The sequence below is a fragment of the Muntiacus reevesi genome, chromosome 10, assembly GCF_963930625.1.
Source record: "Muntiacus reevesi chromosome 10, mMunRee1.1, whole genome shotgun sequence".
NCBI classification, from domain to species: domain Eukaryota; kingdom Metazoa; phylum Chordata; class Mammalia; order Artiodactyla; family Cervidae; genus Muntiacus; species Muntiacus reevesi.
Window position 1 is genome coordinate 71,074,070 of NC_089258.1, and position 21,516 is coordinate 71,095,585.

The 21,516-nt window shown below is 35.9% G+C and overlaps 1 pseudogene; it reads right to left on the bottom strand.

Moving 5' to 3' along the window:
- Positions 1 to 21,292, bottom strand: part of LOC136176384 (mediator of RNA polymerase II transcription subunit 6 pseudogene) — a 35,006-nt pseudogene extending 13,714 nt beyond the window's left edge.
- Positions 21,293 to 21,516: the final 224 nt, after the last annotated feature.

Here is a 21,516-nt window from a genome sequence, read left to right on the forward strand (position 1 = left end):
CCCACATCCCTCAAGTACTGAAGCCTGCGCACCCCACAGCCTGAGCTCCGCAACAAGAGAAGCCCCTGCAATAAGAAGCTCGTACAGGGCACTATGGAGCAACCCCAGCTCACCGCAACTAGATAAAAGCCCGCGCAGCAATGAAGACCCAGCACAGCCAAAGGTAAATACATCAACATTTAAAAAAGAAAGCAGACAGATAGAAAGAGTCAAACTGTCTTTCAAAGTAGCTGTACCATTTTTTATTCTCATCAGCAATGAAGAGAGTTCCTACTAATCTACATGCATGCCAGCAATTTATAATGGCAGGGGTTTTTTTAGTACCAAGGTAATAGTTTTTCATTATATTTCATTGTTGCTTTAATTTGTAAAACCCTAAGGACTCAGGGCTGTTTTTCTGGTGGCTCAGTGGTAAAGAATCCACCTACCAATGCACAAGACACAGGTTGAATCCCTAGGTCAGGAAGATTCCCTGGAGAAGGAAATGGCAACCCACTCCAGTATTCTTACCTAGGAAATCCCAAGGAAGAGGAACCTGGCAGGCTACAATCCATGGGGTCACAAAAGAGTGAGACACGACTCACCGGCTAAACAACAACAGTGATACAAGATGCTGAACATCTCTTCATGTGCTTGTTTATAATTTGTTTATCTTCTTGCGTGAGCAATCTCTTATGCCTATTTTTAATCTGGATTGTTTATTTTCTTATTGCTGAACTCTAAAAGTCCTTCACATATTTTGGCTACAAGTCCTCTATAAGATATGAGGACTCTGAAATTATTTTCACCTTTTCCTTTCCTTTTCATTCATTTAACCTTGTCTTTTACAAAACAACTTTTTTGTTTACTTTTAATAAGTCCACCTTATCAACTTTTGTTTTCATCACTCATACTTCTGATGTTGTATCTAAAAATGTATAACCAGACCACCTAAGATCACCTACATTTTCTCCTGTTTTTTCTAGAAATGTTTTAGTTTTGCACTTTATTCATTTATTCATTCATTGCCTATTATGATATTTTTGGTTCTTAATTTTGAGAGATGTAACATTTATAGCATATTCTCCTCCACCATTTGGACTTCATACATTCTTTTGAGTTAGTCTTCAACCTTTATTTGTGTATTTTTAAATATAATTTTATAGAGAACATACTACCACATTTTCAAGTTTAACCTGAGAAGTAGTTCTTTTAAGTGATTCCACTTATGCAATATTAAAATTTATTTCTGCCATTATTTTTTCATGTTTTTTGTATAATTTTTTCTTTATCTCCATTGTCAAATTAAGTTTCCTTGTCCTGGTTAAAAAGTTACACATTTTGTTTTGAAAAGCTTTATTGAGATGTAATTCACACACCATATAATTCACCCATTTAAAGACATTCTCTCTTTATCTATAGCATGATGGCCCTTGACCAAGGGCCCATGAACTAAGTAACTAATTTTTAAAGTTATGTAAATTTCCTTTGAGTTTGAACAGTTCTGAATTCTTATTTATAAATAGCATCCAATATCTGTGTTTACCTAGTGTAAAAGAACTGATCAGTTTCTTCACTAATAAGTCAAGAACTTATTTAAAACAAAACAAAACAAAACTTACCTCCTGCTTGAATGACTGATATTTAGAAAGACTCCATTTTTCAGAAGGAATTCTCCCCCTCTTAGGAGCAGTGATTTAACCTATAGCCAAAAACAGACAAACATATCAGAATAAAGATGTCAATTACCATATAAGACATACAAAAGATCAATTTCTTATTCAACCAACACAGTGTTGAGTGTAGGAGAAGGAAAAGAACATGAAATTTGACCTGGGAATTCTAGTGCAGTTATATCCAATATATACTGAATTACTAAACTCAGAAACTAACAATAGTTGCATCAATCTACTCTGGTTATTTCAAAATGACATTAAGACAAGTAAATATCATCAGAAAGCAAACACATATCCAAGCAGGTGTTCTTTACTTTTGGAAATTAAAACCCACTCCAGTACCCCCTTGCCTGGAGAATTTTATGAACAGAGGAGTCAGGCAGGCTACAATCCATGGGATCCCAAACAGTCAAACACAACTGTGTGACTAACTTTCAACTTTCACTTTCATAAAATCAATAAATGTTCAGTATGAAAAAACAGAATATTTACAAGTTTATACAACAGAACATTCCATTTCTAGCTCTAATGATACAGTAACATCTTTATTTTCAGTAATCTTAAATAATCTGTAAATGAAATCAAAATAATATATGAAACTTTACCTTATTTACATGCTTATAATTTTATTATAAGCATCTTTTAATGTCATTAAAAACACTAACCTATTACTATGGATCATACCACATCCAATTCTACTGTTGGACACAAATTATTTTCTTACCACTAAGTTAATATTGACATTTTTGTTTATAATTATTCAAAATGTTATATAATTCCTCAATTTCTTTATTCATACTCTTCTTTAAATTGTTTTTTCTTAAGATGTATTTCTAAACTTAAAATCTTTTGATCACTGAACATTAATATTTTATATACTTAAAATGGATTGTCAAATGTTTTTCCAAAAATATCTACTAATTTACACTTTCATCAGCAGAATAATGTAGTGTTTTTCATGCTGTGCTTTCACCAATATAGTTTTTAAACTTTGCTAATTAGAAAGGTGACAAGCAATAACTTTGCAGTTATAATATTTATTATTCTGATTTATAGTAAATCTGAATATTTGTCTAGATATTTCTTCTTCTCTGAAAATTCAGAAATTTCATAATGGTTAATCTATTTCTTGGCTTATCTCTTTCTCCTTGTTTTTCATGTTCAGTTTGACTCCTTAAATATTAAGAATTAAAAATTTTCTTATCTGAAGTAAATATTTCTTTATATTTTCTTGGTGGCTTTTTAGCATTTTGTGCCAGCAATTTAAACATTTTTATGTAATCAAAATAATTTTTTTTTGAGATTATTTTTCCCCTCATTTTCATTGTAATATGTGCATAATGTAGGAATGAGAAAAAGCTTTTCTCAACCCCTTAGGGTCTTTGGCTGCATCTGAAAGTAAAGTGACAAAGACAGACTAAGGGAAAAGCGTACAAATTTTGTTAACTTTTTACATGCACATGGGGGCCTTCTCAAGAGAATGAAAAGGTCACCAGAATGGGAATCTTTTATAGCATTTAGATGAAGAAGCAATACATTTGTGAAGAATTAACAAGACAAAAGAGTTTGGGAGAGGGTAGTAAATGGTGAAGGAATAAATTAGGAAGATACGGATTAGTTTAACAAGGTTTATTTGTAAAGCTTTCTCAGCCCTAAATTTCCAGTTTCTGGTAATAAGAATGACTTTTTTCCTTCTAGTACTGGACAGGTAAATTGCGCATGAAAGATAGATGACCATTTCAGGGAAGAAGGGTGAGAAAGGTGGGGAGGTCAGCATGACCTTTCTGCTTCTGCTGTTTCTCAGATTCCTTCAGCTTAAGATATTCAATTTGCCAAGGAAAAACATTTTGCAGTAGTATGTTCTGAACCCCATCATATAACAAACAATGCAAAATGTATGAAGACAAAACAAATTATTTACTACTATTTACCCACTCCCCTTAACAACCTTTTTCTTTCCATGAATTTCTTTTTACTGATACAAATACATACACACTTATACACACATCTGAGAGCATTAGGGTTTACTTGTGGAATTTAAACAAATTGAATATACTATACACATAACCACATTGTTCCCTGGTGGCTCATATAGTAAAGAATCTGCCTGCAAAGCAGAAGACCTGGTTTGATCTCTGGGTCAGGAAGATCCCTTGGAGAAGGGAAGGGCTACCCACTCCAGTCTTCTTACCTGGAGAATTCCAAGGACAGAGGAGCCTGGCAAGTTAAGTCCACGGGGTCACAAAGAGTCAGGACATGACTGAGTGACTAACACTTTCACTTCACATAATTACTGAATAAGAGAAATCCATGTTTCTTCTTAATGTAGTTCTTATTTCTCCATTTTCATGTTTGCTTGCCTTCCTTCTGGTCTCCTTCTCTTCTTTTCCAGCATCACCTAAAACCCTATCTCAAATGACTTCTAAAAAAACACATCTTCCATATTTTTCTTCTCACTCATAAACATGTGTCACTGTGGTTTTAAAAAGCATGCTGATCATATATAATGGCAAGTCACTCAAGTCCACAGTCATATTTCTACTATATTCTTTAAAAATTATGGCATACTATTAAATAATAAGCTACTTCACTCACAATGAAAATATATATTCACTTTTCCCCAGTGTGTGATCACTCTCAACATGTTGAAACAAAGACTTCCTTCATAAACAGGAGGTTTTACGTATATGTGAGATATTTTAAAGGTGATATGTCTGAGTGAAATGATAATTTACTTTTGTTTTTATTTTTTAACTTCTTCGGTTGTGCCAGGTCTTACTTGTAGCATGTGGAAATTTTAGCTGCGATATGTGGGATCTAGTTCCCTGACCAGGGATGGAATCTGGGCCCCCTGCACTCAAAGTGCAGTCTGAACTCCATGAACAACCAGAGAAGGCCCTAATTTTGTTCATAAACAGATATCTCTTGGTAAGTTTCCAGTTAGCCTTTAAAATTTCCCTTTATTGATGTCAGCAATATTTCTCCCCCTTTCTTAACCAGTTTAATGGTTACACACTAGCATATACTTATGACTTGTTCTTGCATTTTTCTATCTGAGAATATGAACAACTTTAATAAATCTGTCAGATTTTAAAATATCCTTTTCCTTGAATTACCCATTTTTCTATTAGAGCATTTTGTCCCCTATTAAAATGAAAACCATTAATTATATATATTATATTGTATTAGATTACATATATTAACATTTTACAAACAATGAGCTTTACAAATATCATTTCCCTAAATATTTATTTGTTGACTTTGTTTCAAAGTATCTACTTCTGTATAAAAACTTGTGTTTGTTTTTAATTTTTATATGATCAAGTGTGTCAATATTTTTTAATAGCTGCTGGAATTTTTGTCTTGTTTCTCCCAAGGTCACAGATATTAAATGCAGTGTCAGAGATCTTTATTTCAAGAATTTTTAAAACATTTCAATCTTTACTATGTCTGGATTTAATTTCTGGAGTAGGTTTGATAACAATCCAGCTATCATTTTCTCTTGATGAAAATCTGCTGCGCAGGTATTCAGTTCAGTTCAGTTCACTTCAGTCGCTCAGTCGTGTCTGACTCTTTGCGACCCCATGAACCGCTGCACACCAGGCCTCCCTGTCCGTCACCAACTCCTGGAGTTTACCCAAACTCATGCCCATTGAGTCGGTGATGCCATCCAACTGTCTCACCCTCTGTCGTCCCCTTCTCCTCCTGCCCTCAATCATTCCCAGCGTCAGGGTCTTTTCAGATGAGTCAGCTCTTCACATCAGGTGGTCAAAGTATTAGAGCTTCAGCTTCAACATCAGTCCTATCAATGAACACCCAGGATGGATCTCCTTTAGGGTGGACTGGTTGGATCTCCTTGCAGTCCAACGAACTCTCAAGAGTCTTCTCCAGCACCACAGTTCAAAAGCATCAATTCTTCAGCGCTCAGCTTTCTTCACAGTCCAACTCTCACATCCATACATGACTACTGGAAAAACCATAACCTTGACTAGATGGACCTTTGTTGACAAAGTAATGTCTCTGCTTTTTAATATGCTGTTTAGGTTGGTCATCACTTTTCTTCCAAGGAGTAAGTGTCTTTTAATTTCATGGCTGCAATGACCACCTGCAGCGATTTTGGAGCCCAAAAAAATAAAGTCTGACACTGCTTCCACTGTCTCCCCATCTATTTCCCATGAAGTGATGGGGCCAGATACCATGATCTTAGTTTTCTGAATGTTGAGCTTTAAACCAACTTTTTCACTCTCCTCTTTCACTTTCATCAAGAGGTTCTTTAGTTCTTCTTCACTTTCTGCCATTAGGGTGGTGTCATCTGCATATCTGAGGTTATTGATATTTCTCTCAGCAATCTTGATTCCAGCTTGTGCTTCATCCAGCCCAGCGCTTCTCATGATGTACTCTGCATATAAATTAAATAAGCAGGGTGACAACATACAGCCTTGACGTACTCCTTTTCCTATTTGGAACCAGTCTGTTGTTCGTGTCCAGTTCTAACTGTTGCTTCCTGACCTGCATATAGGTTTCTCAAGAGGCAGGTCAGGTCGTCTGGTATTCCCATCTCTTTCAGAATTTTCCACAGTTTATTGTGATCCACACAGACAAAGGCTTTGGCATAGTCAATAAAGCAGAAATAGACGTTTTTCTGGAACTCTTTTGCTTTTTTGATGGTCCAGCAGATGTTGGCAATTTGATCTCTTGTTCCTCTGCCTTTTCTAAAATCAGCTTGAACATATGGAAGTTCATGGTTCACGTACTGCTGAAGCCTGGCTTGGAGAATTTTGAGCATTACTTTACTAGTGTGTGAGATGAGTGTGCCAGTACTAATTGTGAATTAATTTGCCTTTTGTCTCTGAATCCAATTAGGATCTGAGTTATATATTAATTTTTCATATATTCTGGGTCTATTTTACATTCACATACTTTGAAAAATACCTGAGTCATAGTCATAATTATTTTGTAATTATTTAATGGCAAGTACTTTTTAATACTTTCTACCACCTGATAAGGCATATAAACTACTTTTTCATAATACTATTTGTTGTTCTTGGTAATTTATTCTTACATAAGATTTAATATCATCTTATCTAATTCACCCAATTCAGTGTATATTCTAATTACTCTATTAGTTTCCTAGGGCTGCCATAGTAAATTACACACTTGGTGGCTAAAAGCAACAGGAATTTATTATCTCACACCGCTAGAGTCTGGACATCCTAAATCAAGTTGTCAGCAAGGCTGCTCCCTTTTGGAAACTCTGAGGAAGAATCCATTTGGTTTATCCATCCTAAGTCCTGTTGCCTAAAGGTAGTATTGTAACAAAACTCAAAGAATAAAACGTTGTTGTTATTTAGTCGCTAAGTTGTCTCTGATTCTTTTGTGACCCCATGGACCATAGCTTGTCAGGCTCCTTTGTCCATGTGATTTCCCAGGCAAGAATACTGGAGTGGGTTGCCATTTCCTTCTCCAGGGGATCTTCCCAACCCAGGGATCAAAGCCATGCTTCTTGGATAGCAAGTGGACTCTTTACAACTGAGCCACTGGGGAAGTTCAAAGATAAAATGTGTCAACAAATGTATTACTGATATAAATAAGTAATTATGCAAGTAAATAGAGGAGAAGAAACAAATCTTCTTTTCATATTATTTCCCAATAATAAATGCAAAAACAATGAGAGAAATAGAAGATCACAATTAGAACACCAGTTAAAAGTATTTCAGGCAATACCCACCAATGAATGTTAAAATCACTGGGTAAAAGTAAGAAAGCAACAATATTTGCCCAGTCCCAGAGTAACTGCCCCAAATTGCTTATTAATTATTGTGGCAATTTAATCAGACAGCTACAAATTCATGGCTACTCTTTCTTCCTGAAAGGGGAGCTTAATTGTTCTCCCTTTGAATGTATACTGTGTTTAATTATGCATTTTTAACAAAGAGAATATGGAATGGGGGATAAAAGTAACTTTACAGTGCAGAAACCAGGCAGACACTATCTTAACAAACATTATCAATGATAAGTCATGTGGCTGTCATGAACTTCCTGATATGATGTAAGGAGAATGGCATTTAATCTCTGTGGTATTCTTCCTAAAAGTCATTAAGTCCACTCTAATCATGAAAGAACATCAGACGAATCCAAATTGATAAAAATTCTACAAAATTATTGACCAGTACTTCTTGAGGGCATTGTATCATAGATAACCAGAAAAGACTGAGAAAAAGTGTCAGATTGGAGGAAACTAGGGATACATGAGACACCACAGCTAAAATGCAACATGGTGCCTGCGTTGGATCCTGGAACAGGAATGGGGCTAAGGACAGGAAAATGCTAAAATCTGAATAAAGTCTCTAGTTTAGAGTATTGCGGCAATGTTAATCACCTCCTTTGCAGAACCTATTTCCAAAAACAGTCAGAAGGGAAGTTAGGTTTTCAACATACAAATGTTGGGGCACACAATTTAGTCTACCACACTAAGCGTTTACTTTCCAAAAGCTTGAATCATAAATCATCAAATGTAAGAAACAGAAAGAATTCTACATCAGTTGTTCCAGACTCAGCTATGGATAAGAACTTTTCGGAAGGTTTAAAAAAATTAACAAACTCTGGATCTCACTCTTGGAGGCAATGAATCAATATCTTCAATGACTTCAGAGGATATAAAATTTCATTTTCATGTTGTCCAGATAAGAAATCTAAGGTTCAAGTTTTTGAAGTGACTGTCCCAAAGGCTGCTGATGCCACAGTAAGCAGGAGAACTCACAATCCCCAATGCTTAGCTCAAGGAGGGTTCACTTTGGGCACATTGTCATTCTTAGTCCAACTCATGAGGATGGAATGAGAGTTGAGATGATATGTAAATTAAGCAATTAGAAGCAAAAAACAGTAAAACTAATTTCCCAAAACTGTCTAGAAATTTAATTCTAACTTGCTAATTTTATAACACCTCCACCTCCACCACTTTTTGTAAACATATATGTCTACAGTAAGACAATTTCATGTCATGGAAAGAAATGTGTGGAATATTAGCCACCTCAACTATAAGAAGTTTGATTTGTAAGAGTCCCAGTTTAAACTCATGGCACTCTGTGAATAACTGTTTTGTTTAGGCAGTCTTCACACTATCTGACTTTATTTAACTTCTGCTTATTCACAGGAATTTTATCAAATATTTGAAAGGCAGTGATTGGAAAGAAACACTTTTATTTTAGAAAAGGCACTTTTGAATTAATTGGGAAACACAAAATGGCAAGTGTTGTAGACTTGTTGTCAAGCGAGAAGACTACGTTGATGACACCCAAGCAATGTACCAGCATAAGGATCAGAGTTAACCCACCTGTTCCCACCAGAAATGTTTTAATTTATTTTTTTTCAAATTATGTTTGATTCATGAGTGATCCAAAGTAAAATATAGGTTTTTTTCCAATAACTAAAGTTGCTTATGGAAAAGAATTTTCACCTCTTACCAATCACATGTTACTCAATACTTTGAAACAAACCGACACTGTTGAAAGTAACTCAACTTTATAAAATTATACACAACACACACACTTACAAATACATACACACACACAAGCACACAGCAGTAAATTTAACCTTTATGACAATATTCCCCTTCTATTCCCTGCTGATAGGTAGGAAAGGCACTAATCTTTCTAGCCAAATTAAAATTTTATTTCCCCCCTTTTCCTGTGTTGATCAGACAAGGTAGATAGGTGGAGTTGAAGTAATTGCTTTATGCCCAAAAGGAAAAAAAAAAAAAAATGAGAAGGGGATGTGGGGTGGGGCTGGAGAAGGTGAGAAAGGATTATATAAAATTATAGTACTTCTGTGTTTCTGACTGAGGACCACAGCCAGAATTTCTCTAGAGAGAGCTATCACTTGTGAAACTACCCAACTGGAAAATAACTAGTTTCATTTAAAAAAGCAGTAATGAAAAATCACCTACCTACTATTACAGATATTTGTATATAACTATTAACTGAACATGACTCTGGTGCTATAGCCATTCAAAGGGTAGGAATTATGCCATGATTTGTAAAAACGCTTTCGAGTTTAATCAAAGCAGCCATATAACACTAAATGTATGTAAAAAAGTTATCTATCTCTCATCTCTCCAAACCATGTTTGTATTTCATCATGTGAAGATTATAAGAGGAAACTGAAGAGGTCCCATGAAGAAGGCTCCTTACCAGATGGAACCAATGATTCTGGGAGACTGCCCTCTGCGTATTCCAGAGAATGTTCTGTAGCCCCAGGTGTGCTACCAGTCTGTTCAGTTCAGTTCATTTGCTCAGTCATGTCTGACTCTCTGCAACCACATGAACTGCAGCATGCCAGGCCTCCCTGTCCATCACCAACTTCCAGAGTTTACTGAAACTCATGTCCATCACATCAGTGATGCCATCCAACCATCTCATCCTCTGTCGTCCCCTTCTCCTGCTTCAATCTTTCCCAGCATTGGGGTCTTTTCAAATGAGTCAGCTCTTCACATCAGGTGGCCAAAGTATTGGAGTTTCAGATTCAACATCAGTCCTTCCAATCAGACCCAGGACTGATCTCCTTTAGGATGAACTGGTTGGATCCTCTTGCAGTCCAAGGGACTCTCAAGAGTCTTCTCCAACACCACAGTTCAAAAGCATCAATTTTTTGGCACTCAGCTTTCTTTATAGCCCAACTCTCACATCCTTACATGACTACTGGAAAAACCATGGCCTTGACTATTTGGAACTTTGTGGGTCCCAGCAAATATCCCAGAGCTCCTGGGCATTAGAGAATGATGTCACTGGTATGGCAAGTCAGAATAGTCCCTAAAACTCTGGGGTCTTTTGATTTCCCAAAGAGAGAAATATAGGGAAAAAACAAGGAAGATGGGGGTGTAAGGTATTGGGAGATGGAATTGACACATACCCTGTTTATACTATGTATAAAATAGATAGGGCTTCCCAGGCGGCTCAGTGGTAGTGAATCTGCCTGCCAATGCAGGAGATGTGGGTTCAATCCCTGGGTTGAGAAGAAAATGGCAACACACTCCAGTATTCTTGCCTGGAGAATCCCAGGGACAGAAGAGCCTGGCAGGCTACAGTCCTTGGGGTGGGAAAGAGTCAGACGCAACTTGACAACTAAAGAACAACAACAGAGAATAGACGACTAGGGAGAACATAATGTATAGCAGAGGGAACTCTACTTAGTGCACTGTGGTGACCTGAATGGGAAGGAAATCCAGAAGGGAGGGGATACATGTGTATGTATAGCTGATTCAACTTGCTGCACAGTAGAAGCATAACATTGTGAAGCAACTATACTGCAATAAAAATTAATATAAAGAAAAAAAAACTTGCTTTTAAAAGAAAAAAAATCTCTGGTATCTTTGAAGTTTTCTATACTGATGGCTTCTGTCTAAATATAAAGATTCAGAGCCAATGCTCCTATCATCTCAGGTCTTGGCTCCAGGATTTCAGTTTTATTATTCCTAATTTGGTCTTTGCTCACATCATACCAAGTCCTAGCTGCTCCTGAGCCAAGGCAGTACCACTTTTGAGGTTCATTCTTCACAGTGATTCTACTGTGACCTTCCTGATTCTATTTCTGATGATTTAGCCTCAACTTTGTTAGAGATCTAGGTCAAAGTTGATCTTTGTCTATAAAACCATAATTTTCAATTCATCCTTAACATTTTTTTTTTTTTTTTTTTTAGCAAAAGCAAGATGTTTATGTCAACTAGTAACTTCAGTTAATTGAATTTGTCTTCTGGGAACAATATAATATGAAGGCTTTTGAAGGTTCAATGTTGGAGAGTACTTTGATGAACAAAAAAATATCTTCCATTAAGCATGGCAAGTAGTGTGACATGCATTTACTGTCCATTTGTTGTACTTTCTTTTGAGTCCCTACCAAGATAACGTGTTACTACTGTTTGGCACATCAAAATGTATCCACACCTGGTTGCCCATTTTTAAGCCATTGCTACATTGAAAGAAATATAATTAAAGAAAGGTTAGCAAGTACAGGATTGGAGCAATGCAAACTGTTAAAAGTTTCTCCCCAAGGCAATTCTTTTCCAAGAAAATCTTAAATATATTAACTCTATTCCCACCATTACTAGCTCCTATCTTCCTTCCTATTTTACCAAATCCTGCTATTAACTGAACTAACTAGTGGCCTGTGCCTAATAACTAGTCTTTAGGTCTAACTGGTTTCTCTATAAACTAGGCAATTAAACATGGATTAGAATGTTAAAGTTTTAATGTAACTTCATTTTCCATATCGCTGTGGAGTCAACACAATTGAGCATCATCTATAAAGATACATAGTGATTAAGTAGGAAAAATAAACAAATATAGTATGGCTATTTCATGCCAATAGAAATAGTCTCAGAATCTGCCAATTAGCAGAGATTTTATGACACAAATAAAAGGGAATGTTGATGCATTGTATATCCACTCTGCTCTTCAGCTTTGGTTGATATTTATTCTTGAATGCACATGGTTAGTATTGTTTACATGGTCAAATTGTTTATTTTAAAAACATTTATCCAACAAGACTCAACTGCAGCAAAGTGGTATATGGAAAGACCTCCCCATCAAGAAAATGTGAACAGTACAAAAGGTCAATGCATCAAAATTTGACTAAAAGACAGATACACAAAATGAAAAGAAATTCTGAGTAGAAATCCTCATGATGCTCTCATGTAACTCTGATTTTATAATGCAAATTTATCAATAAAAATTTAAGGTTTTATAATCTATATGAATAGACAATTGATGCATTTACTAAAGTTCAATAACTTGTTTATGTTTTTAGATTAAGAAAGAAACACATACAGAATTTAGGCTATTTTTGTCTGCTTTCTTCTAAGATACACTAAACCATAGAGACTTCTACTTTTAGTAAAATCATTAATTATCCAACATGTTTATTTTCAGAAAGTAGCATAGGTGATAAAGAAGACCAAAATTCATAAAAAAAAAAAAAAAAGGTAAATTGGATTTGATCATCATTTAAACTGTTTGTTCTGTGAAAGATTCTCATCAGAGTATGACAAGACTAGCTAGCAATGGGAGAAGGTATTTGCAAACCACCTGTCTGACAAAGCACTAGTAGCTAGAACATATTTTATATATTTTCCCAAAACTCAATAGCAAAAAAAAAAAAAAAAAAAAAAAAAAAAAAAAAAAACGAATAAAAAAAATGTCTAACTAGAAAGGAGCAAAATTAATTTATCTCCCAAGAGAATTCAGATCTGACATAAGCTCACAGGACAATTTTCAACATCCTTAGCTATTAGGCAGAAGCTAGTTAAAAGTATAAAAAGGTATCCTTACAAATCAGAATGACTAAAATTAAAAACAGTGACAACTCTAAATGCTAGTAAAATGTGAAGAAACAAGATCATGCCTATGCTGCTGATAGGGATATAAAATGACACTAGTGGAGATGTAAAATTGCACAGCCCCTTTGAAAAACAGTTGGCTGTTTCTTTAAAAAAAAATAAATGACATACAACTACTATATGATTCAGCAGTTGCACTCCTGGGCTCTGAATCAGAGAGACAAAGACATGTGTGTAATAGAGAACAGACCTGACTCCATATCGGATCTTTTCCTTCAGTTCTAACCCTCTGCGCTGTTGTCTGTGCTGAGTCACGCTGACTCTACACCTTTTGTAAAAGAAAGTTACCTAAAGCCTGAAATAAACATGGTTCTTAAGGCTCTGCCTCCCAGGCTTGACCTTTAAAGGTTTAACACTTTTCATTCATACAGATATAAAAAGTTGCAGAACTGAGAATAATGTTTGTTTTGTTGGAGGCTTATGGCAACGTTGTGATTAGACCTATGTGGACAGAGGCAAGATCAAAGGATTATCACATCCCCTCTGGGGTCTGACAGGTATGACGAAGTTTGCAGCAACCAGTTTTATCTCCTCCCCTTTTAGTATAAAAGAAGCCTGAATTTTAACTCTGGTAAGCCCGATTCTTTTGGACACTAGCCTGCCATCTTCTCCATCTTCTGGCTTTTTTAATAAAGTTGCTATTCTCTGCCCCAAGACCTCATCTCTCAACTTATTGGCTGGTTGTAATAAAACAGTAATGTGTTTGCACTCAGTAACATGTTTACAAAAAATCCTATCCAAAGATGTATATAGCATTTTTATTCATAATAGCCAAAAAAATCAAAACAACCCAAATCTCCTTCAGTAATGGTTGATTGTTAAATTGTGGCACATTCATGATATGGAATAAAGACAAGAAAAAGAAATAAGCTATTGATACACATGAAAAGCTGTATGAATCTCCAGAGAATTAGGGTGAATGAGAGAAAGCCAACTCCAAATGCTCACATAGTGTATGATTCCATGTATATACTGGTCTTGAAATGACAAATCTGTAGAAATTAAGAATAGAGGAGCTGGTTTTAGGGGCTAAGGAAGGAGTGGAGGAGGGAGGACAGTGAGTGTGCCTATAGAAAATAACACAAGATAGTCTTTTGATGGTGACTGACATGTAGATGATTTTATTATATCAATGTCAATACTATGCTCAAGATATGGTACTACAGTTTTGCAAGTTATCAGGGAAGGACCAGGGCAAAAGATACAAGCAATCTCTCTGTATTTTTCCTTACAAATTCATGAGAATTTAAGATGATCTCAAAATAAAAATTTCAATTAAAATAAAGAAGATTCCAAGAGTTAGGGAGGATGGTGGAAAGAACAGAGAAAATTTAGGGCAATGAAGCTACTCTATGATACTATAATGATGGATTCATGTCATTATACATTTGTCCAAAACCACAGAATGCACAGCACAAAGACTTTGATGCCAATTATGGATTTTTGGTGATGGTGATGTATAAATGTACGCTTATCAATTATAACAAGTATACCACTCTGGTGGGGGATTTGATATTGGGAGAGGCTAGACAGCATATTAAAAAGCAAAGACATTACTTTGCCAACAAACGTCTGTCTAGTCAAAGCTATGGTTTTTCCAGTAGTCATGTATGGATGTGAGAGTTGGACCATAAAGAAAGCTGAGTGCCAAAGAATTGATGCTTTTGAACTGTGGTGTTAGAGAAGACTCTTGACAGTCCCTTGGACTGCAAGGAGATCCAACCAATTCATCCTAAAGAAGATCAGTCTTGGGTTTTCATTGGACGGACTGATGCTGAAACTGAAACGCCAATACTTTGGCCACCTGATACAAAGAACTGATTCAGTGGAAAAGACCCTGATGCTGGGAAAGATTGAAGGTGGGAGGAGAAGAGGACGACAGAGGATGAGATGGTTGGATGGAATCACCGACGCAATGGACATGAGTTTGAGTAGGTTCCAGGAGTTGGTGATGGACAGGGATGCCTGGTGTGCTTCAGTCCACGAGGTTATAAGAGTCAGACACGACTGACCGACTGAACTGAACTGAGGCATGTGTGAGGTAAGGCCTGTAAGGAAAATCTCTGTACCAATTTTTAAAAAGGAAAAAAGAATGTAAATCTATGGCTGATTCATGTCAATGTATGGCAAAAACCACTATAATATTGTGAAGTAATTAGCCTCCAACTAATAAAAATAAATGAAAAAAAATAATAAATAAATTTAAAAAAATAAAAAGGAAAAAAGATTTTTAATAAAATGGAGATTTGCTTTGTTTTTTGTTATAAAGGCACACTAAAAATACTATATCACTGAAACAAAAGAGCAATCTGGTTATTAGAGTAAATTGAATAGTTTGCTCAATTTTCTTTTTTTTTTTTTTGGAGGATTGTTGGTACTCAAAGTGATATTTCTTTGGCCCATCATCATGGATGCAAAGCGATCCCTAACTGATATTTAAGCAAATAATGCTACATATGAATAGAATTCCTAAAACGTCCAAGTCTAAAACAACTACTTTGATCACTTAACTAGTACGATTTTAAATTCATTCACCAATTTCAGTATAGTCAATGAGTGTTTTCAAGTATTTTAAAACACTAATTAAATAATGTTCTTTCTATTCAGTAATTTAACCTTTCTATTAGAAGTCCTGTATATGTAACTCATTTCCTTAGGAGGGAAATATATTTATCCATAAAAAAGAAAAAGGAAATTTTAAACAAAGTAGTTTATATTGTCATATACTTTTACTTACTCACATATGGAATTGTCACAGAATCTTACAGATATTAGACATTAAATATCAAGTCATGTGTGAGAGAGGTTTTTAATGCCTTTATTGGGGGAAAAAAAAAGATAAAAAGATCACAGTTACAATTGACTTCCAGAGTTGCCAAAAGCAAGATATGAAATAATGCAATTTAAGAAGCTTCATAACCATAAAACTTTGCATGTATAGTAGCTTTTACTATCAATAATAATTATTAGTATTCTACAATTATGGTTTGTTTTCTAAACATCAGTCTCCCTGAAATTCGCTATATACCATTCTAAATTTATTGCAACTCCTCTGTAGCTTCAAGTTGCCTTTCATAATTCATGAAAAAAGTCTGTTTCATCACTCTTTGTTATACTAGATGGTATAAGAAAAGTGTGGTTTTAAACCAGCCTTTTAAAAAGTGGTTATACTATTTCTGTAAATTCTTAGCTCATTTCTGAGCCAGCGCTTAAACAAAATATGATGATAGTTGTGTTTTTTTTTTTTCAAATTGTTTACCATGATTTGAGTCATCATATTTTGCTTAAGCACTGGCCCAATGCACTTTAAAGGCTGTCATTTCTCTACCTTGATTCAACAACTTCAATTTAATCTCTTAAGTGTTAGAGAACAAATCATAATTAAAAATGGGGTGGAAAGGGTTCCTTTAGAAGGCTGTTTCTTGCATACAGATGAGTAATTAGAGTGACCTCAATATGGTGGCTTTCCTTTGTTGCTGAGAGGCAAATAGTTTTATGTGGCATATAAACAAGCTTCCCTCTACAAACCTTTAATGTGAACTAACCCCCTGGATGTGAGTCTTTGGTGTCTTTGCCGAAAGATGAAAGGGAGTGGAACCTGCAGAGAAACAAGAGTAGGGAAGTCTAAAGTTTGACTTTGTTGTTATCTGATCATGCAAAGTTAGCTCATTAGAAGTTTGCTCCTGCCAGAAATCCAGTCAAGATTCCACCAGATTTCCTTCAAACACACACACAGAGGGGTAGAGGGAGAGGGAGAGAAAAACCAAAATAATTCTTTGAAAGTTTAGGAGAAAACGAGGTATGGTTTGTTTGGGTTTAGAAGCTGTCGTCTTAAAAACAAACTTTTCCAACGGTGAGCGCTATGAGCAGTTAGAATCTGGTTTTCTCTAATGTGAGCAGTGGATTTTTGTTTGCATGGTCTCTTGTTTGTTGCCTTTTATAAGGGTAGATTGTGCATAATACAGAACCTAAGATGTGGTTATTAAAATAATGTGATTATTTCAGAAACAGTGGCAATCTACTAAAAAATGAATAGATTGAGTGGAAGTTATAGATATACCTCAGGGAGAATATTAATCTTCATTCTGTATCTTTAAACAGATGTAGAACAGTCTTCAGTCTGGAACTGAGCATGCCAGGACCCCCATAGGCAGCACTAGAGCCATCTAATGACTTAGCAGCTGGGGGTGGTATAGGCTGGGTGTTGGAATTAAGCAGTTGTGTCTTAAATCTTGGCTCTACCACTCAATTACATAATGACCTTAAATGGGATAGCTGACCTTGGGCTCTCAGGTTTTTCTTGAATAATAAAATTTATGGAAGTCCTACTCTAATTATTCTGAGATTTATGCATCTCTGTCTAGCCAGAATGTAGTTCAGGTTTAATGCTCAAAAGTTCTTATATTTCCTCTTCTGTGATCACTCCCTTTTAACTCTAATCCCAGGCCAGGAACACAGCCCAACTAAACACTGGAATGTAACTGAGTAAAACCTAGCATTAACTATGGTATTGATGGATAGTCAAAATGTTAGCAAAAAGTGTTTGATTAGTCAGTCTACGTCAAGCAAAGAGAATAATGAAATTATACTGTCTTGGTAATACACACCAGTCTGTCCTTAAAGTCAGAATGTTAGATCCCCAAGGAATTCAAATGATGGTTTAGTCTGATCAATGCCTTTCATGAATGAGATAATTAAGGCCAAAAAAATGAACTGTATTGTTTTCAGCAAATTAGTTAATGGAAAATCTGATATTTAAGCCAATGAAATGGTTTCATGAGTGGCAGTTGGATGTTCAATCTAGCACATTAAGAATACACTTCCTATGCGGTACATAGATACATTATAAGAATGTATATAAGAACCTTTAATAAGAATGAAATAAGACCACTTGGAGCAATATGGATGGATCTGGAGATTACCATACTAAGGGAAGTCAGAAAAAAACAAATACCAATGAGGTTGCTTATATGCAGAATCTTAAAAAAAAAAAAAAAATGATACAAATGAACTTATTTACAAAACAGAAACAGAGTCACAGACTTAGAGAACAAACTTATGGTTCCCAAGGGGTAAAGGCAGTGGGGACAGATTTGCAGATTGGGATGGACATGTACACACTCATATTTAAAATAGACAAGCAACAAGAACCTACTGTTTAGCACAGAGAATTCTGCTCAATATTCTGTGATAACCTAAATGGGAAAAGAATTTGGATATGTACAACCGATTCACCTTGCTGTACACCTAAAACTAACATAACATCGCTAATCAGTTATAATTCAGTATCAAATAAAAATTTAAAAAATGTTCCTGCCTGGAGTAGAAGATGGCTACCCACTCCAATATCCTTGCCTGGAAAATTCCATGGACAAACGAGCCTGCCTGGTGGGCTACAGTCCTTGAGGTAGCAAAGAGTTGGATACGACTGAGCACATTTACATACATATGCATTTCCTGCCTGATATTCTTTTCCCAGAATAGCGTGATGTCTATGACCCAAATCATACAGAGAATATGTTCTTTTGTTTTTTTTTGCAAAATAGGCCACAGATATCTGTTTCATGAGGAAGATTTGAAACTTAAGAATGGAATATGTTGTTCAGTATAGAAGCATACAAGATGTATTGTTTGTATGTGAAATCTACCTTCACTCTTATCTGAGAGGCTGAATCAAACATCAAAGAATTACTGGAAACCACTGTAATCTTTACATGTTGTCATCTATGCACCCATTGTTGTAGTTTTTCTGTTTAAAGTGACAGATTCACAACTTTAACATGGCAACTAATTCATTCAGTTTCCAAAATCATAAGCTTTTAGAAACAAGTCTAAAGAGAGAGTTTTCAAATACTAAGGCAAACGCAGCAATTCTCAAATTTGTTTCTTTTTTTGAAAATTTCATTTCTGGCTGTGTGATTTTCAGTGAGCCAAAAGCTCTTTGTACCACTTGCATTCTTTGTCACCATCAAAAGAAAAACATATGAGTAAGATTTTCATGGAAAATTATTTTTAGTAAGATTTTCATGAGACGGGTAAAAAGGATAAATAAAAGGGGAACTAAACCAAGTGTAAGACAAACAAGAAAAGGAATAAACGCAAGGAGAGAAAAGCCCACAAAAAAAGTGGATAAGAGAGTAAGATAGAAGACCGTGTCTCCTTAATCTTTTCATGGTTTCATGACACATATGTGCCGGCCATTGACTCACACTTGGAATTATTCTTAACATTGGTCCATCTAAAGCCTCAAGACATGTCCGTACCCCAAACTTTGCTTGATGGATTCCCAAGAGGCAATTCTTTGGCAACTTACTGCTGAGGCTGTTAGCCCCATGAGGGGTTTATAATGAGGACTTTCTGGTGTGATCATTCATCCATTACATGTAGACCTGTCTATAAGAAGTAGACAAGAAAGTGTTTCCAACAAAAGTGGCAACCTCCATCTTCTCCCTCTACCCTCCTCTGAAATAGCATCCATCAAGGAGAAAGTCTAGAAATCCAGGATCTGAGTCCATCCCTGTTGATCTGAAGGTATGGTGCTAGAAAAGGAAGCACAGCCATCTTTTTGCTATCACTTTTTTTTTAAAGTATCACTTTTAAAAAAAAGTATCAAACATGATACTTTTGCTATTACCCCTTAAGCCTAGAACCATCCAAGGAAAACCGCCTGGACTGTTAAATCAGATATTGCTCTTCTTGAAACTGGGTAAGGTTGCATGCCAGACTGCGTTTAACTAATGGGGTATTTCCTTTCTTTTTCTTCTACTTCAGAGAGAATAATATGATGGATTCATGGATAACTCACGCTTGCTGTCATGCAACCATGAAGGAAGAGGGTAATACTGGAATTGTACTAAAGCGTACTGGATTTGACTGAATGGCTGGTAGGCAGTAATTCTTCCCAGTTCCGTGAATCCCAGCAATCCATCAAGGAGCATTACTGGTGAAAATGACAGAAAAATGTCATAAACCTTCCTTTCATTTGATTCCTGTTGATGTGAGGACTCCTGCAGTTTAAGCAGATTATGCTCCTGAACTGGAGTTTGGTTGAATGATTAAAAGATAAAACACTTTCATTTAAATCCTTACCTAAATTTATCAGCCTGGATTTTCTGAATTGTACTGTGAAATTTTGTCATAAAATGGAAATGTTTGATTCAAAGGTAATAAAAACTATTGATCTACAGTGAAGCAATATTAACATACAGCTTTTATAATTAATTTGGTGCCAGATAAAAGAAAAGATCAAGATCTTTTAGCTTTGATGATTAAAGGGGGACCAGACCTTTGAAAATATATTTGTATGTATAGCAAGATGAATTTGTTTTAGAGGAGGTATAGAAAGGATTAGCTATTTGAATTGCATCCTAGATGTCCAATTAACAGTGAGTTAGCTAAATGAGAAAGCAAAACACGTACATACTTTTGGTAAATTCCCATTTAAACATGTAAGACAGAAATATACTTTTTTGTGTTAAAGTCAAAGCAGCTGTCACTTGACCTAGAAAATCTAATAATGGCTTGCCATCATGACACCATGAAAGTCCACCAAATTCTACTATTGTTTGTCTTAGAAGAGAACATGTCCCAAGGCAAAGATAGCAGATACAGTGGAGAAGAGAATGGTTTATTCATTTATTTATCTTTGGCTTTACAGTAGGTCCTTGTTGGTTATCCATTTTAAATATAGCATTGTGTAAATGTCCATCCAAAATTCCCTAACTATCCCACCCACCCACCCCCTCCATCTTCCGCACAGCAACCATAAGTTCATTCAGGAGAGAGGTTTATTCTGACCCCAAGATCCTTATCAGTAATCTTACATAGTGAACATGGAACAATGTGAAATGGCATTGTTAGCCTGGGCTTCCATACAAATGCTAGCTCAATATATATATATATGCCCAGGAATTTTCCTGAAAAAAATTTCCCTCTCTCCAGAGGCCAGCTGCCTAGATTGTGAGAACAAATCGTGCCCTCTTTGTGATGGAAGGGGTCAGTTGAAGCACCTTGTCGTCAGGGGCGTGACTGCTCCCTAGAAGTTGTGGTACCCCATGAAGCCTCCAGGTTGGTTACTGCTGGCGGGACATCAGGAACTCAGCCATACCGAAAAAGAGCTCAGCCCGAACTGACAAGAGAACATGAATGTGTGGCCTCCGCTTTCGCCACCAGTCTTGCTCTCAATGAACACTTCGTTCTCGGCGACCACAAAAGTAACCAGGCCAGCTAATTTACTATACCATGCCATATGCTTCAAGGGACTCTTTGGGAACCGTAATAAGGGTCTGACTGCCCTCAGCTCCAAAGAGAAAACAAAGGCATCAGTGTCTATGACAAAAGGCAAGCAAGTCTGAGGGATGAGTCTTCTTTAAATATTTAAATCATTTAAAGCTGGATGAGAGACAGAACGAAACAAGAGTTATCAAAGGACAAAAGAAAGAAGTGATTGCTGATGAACAATGAACAGGAAAC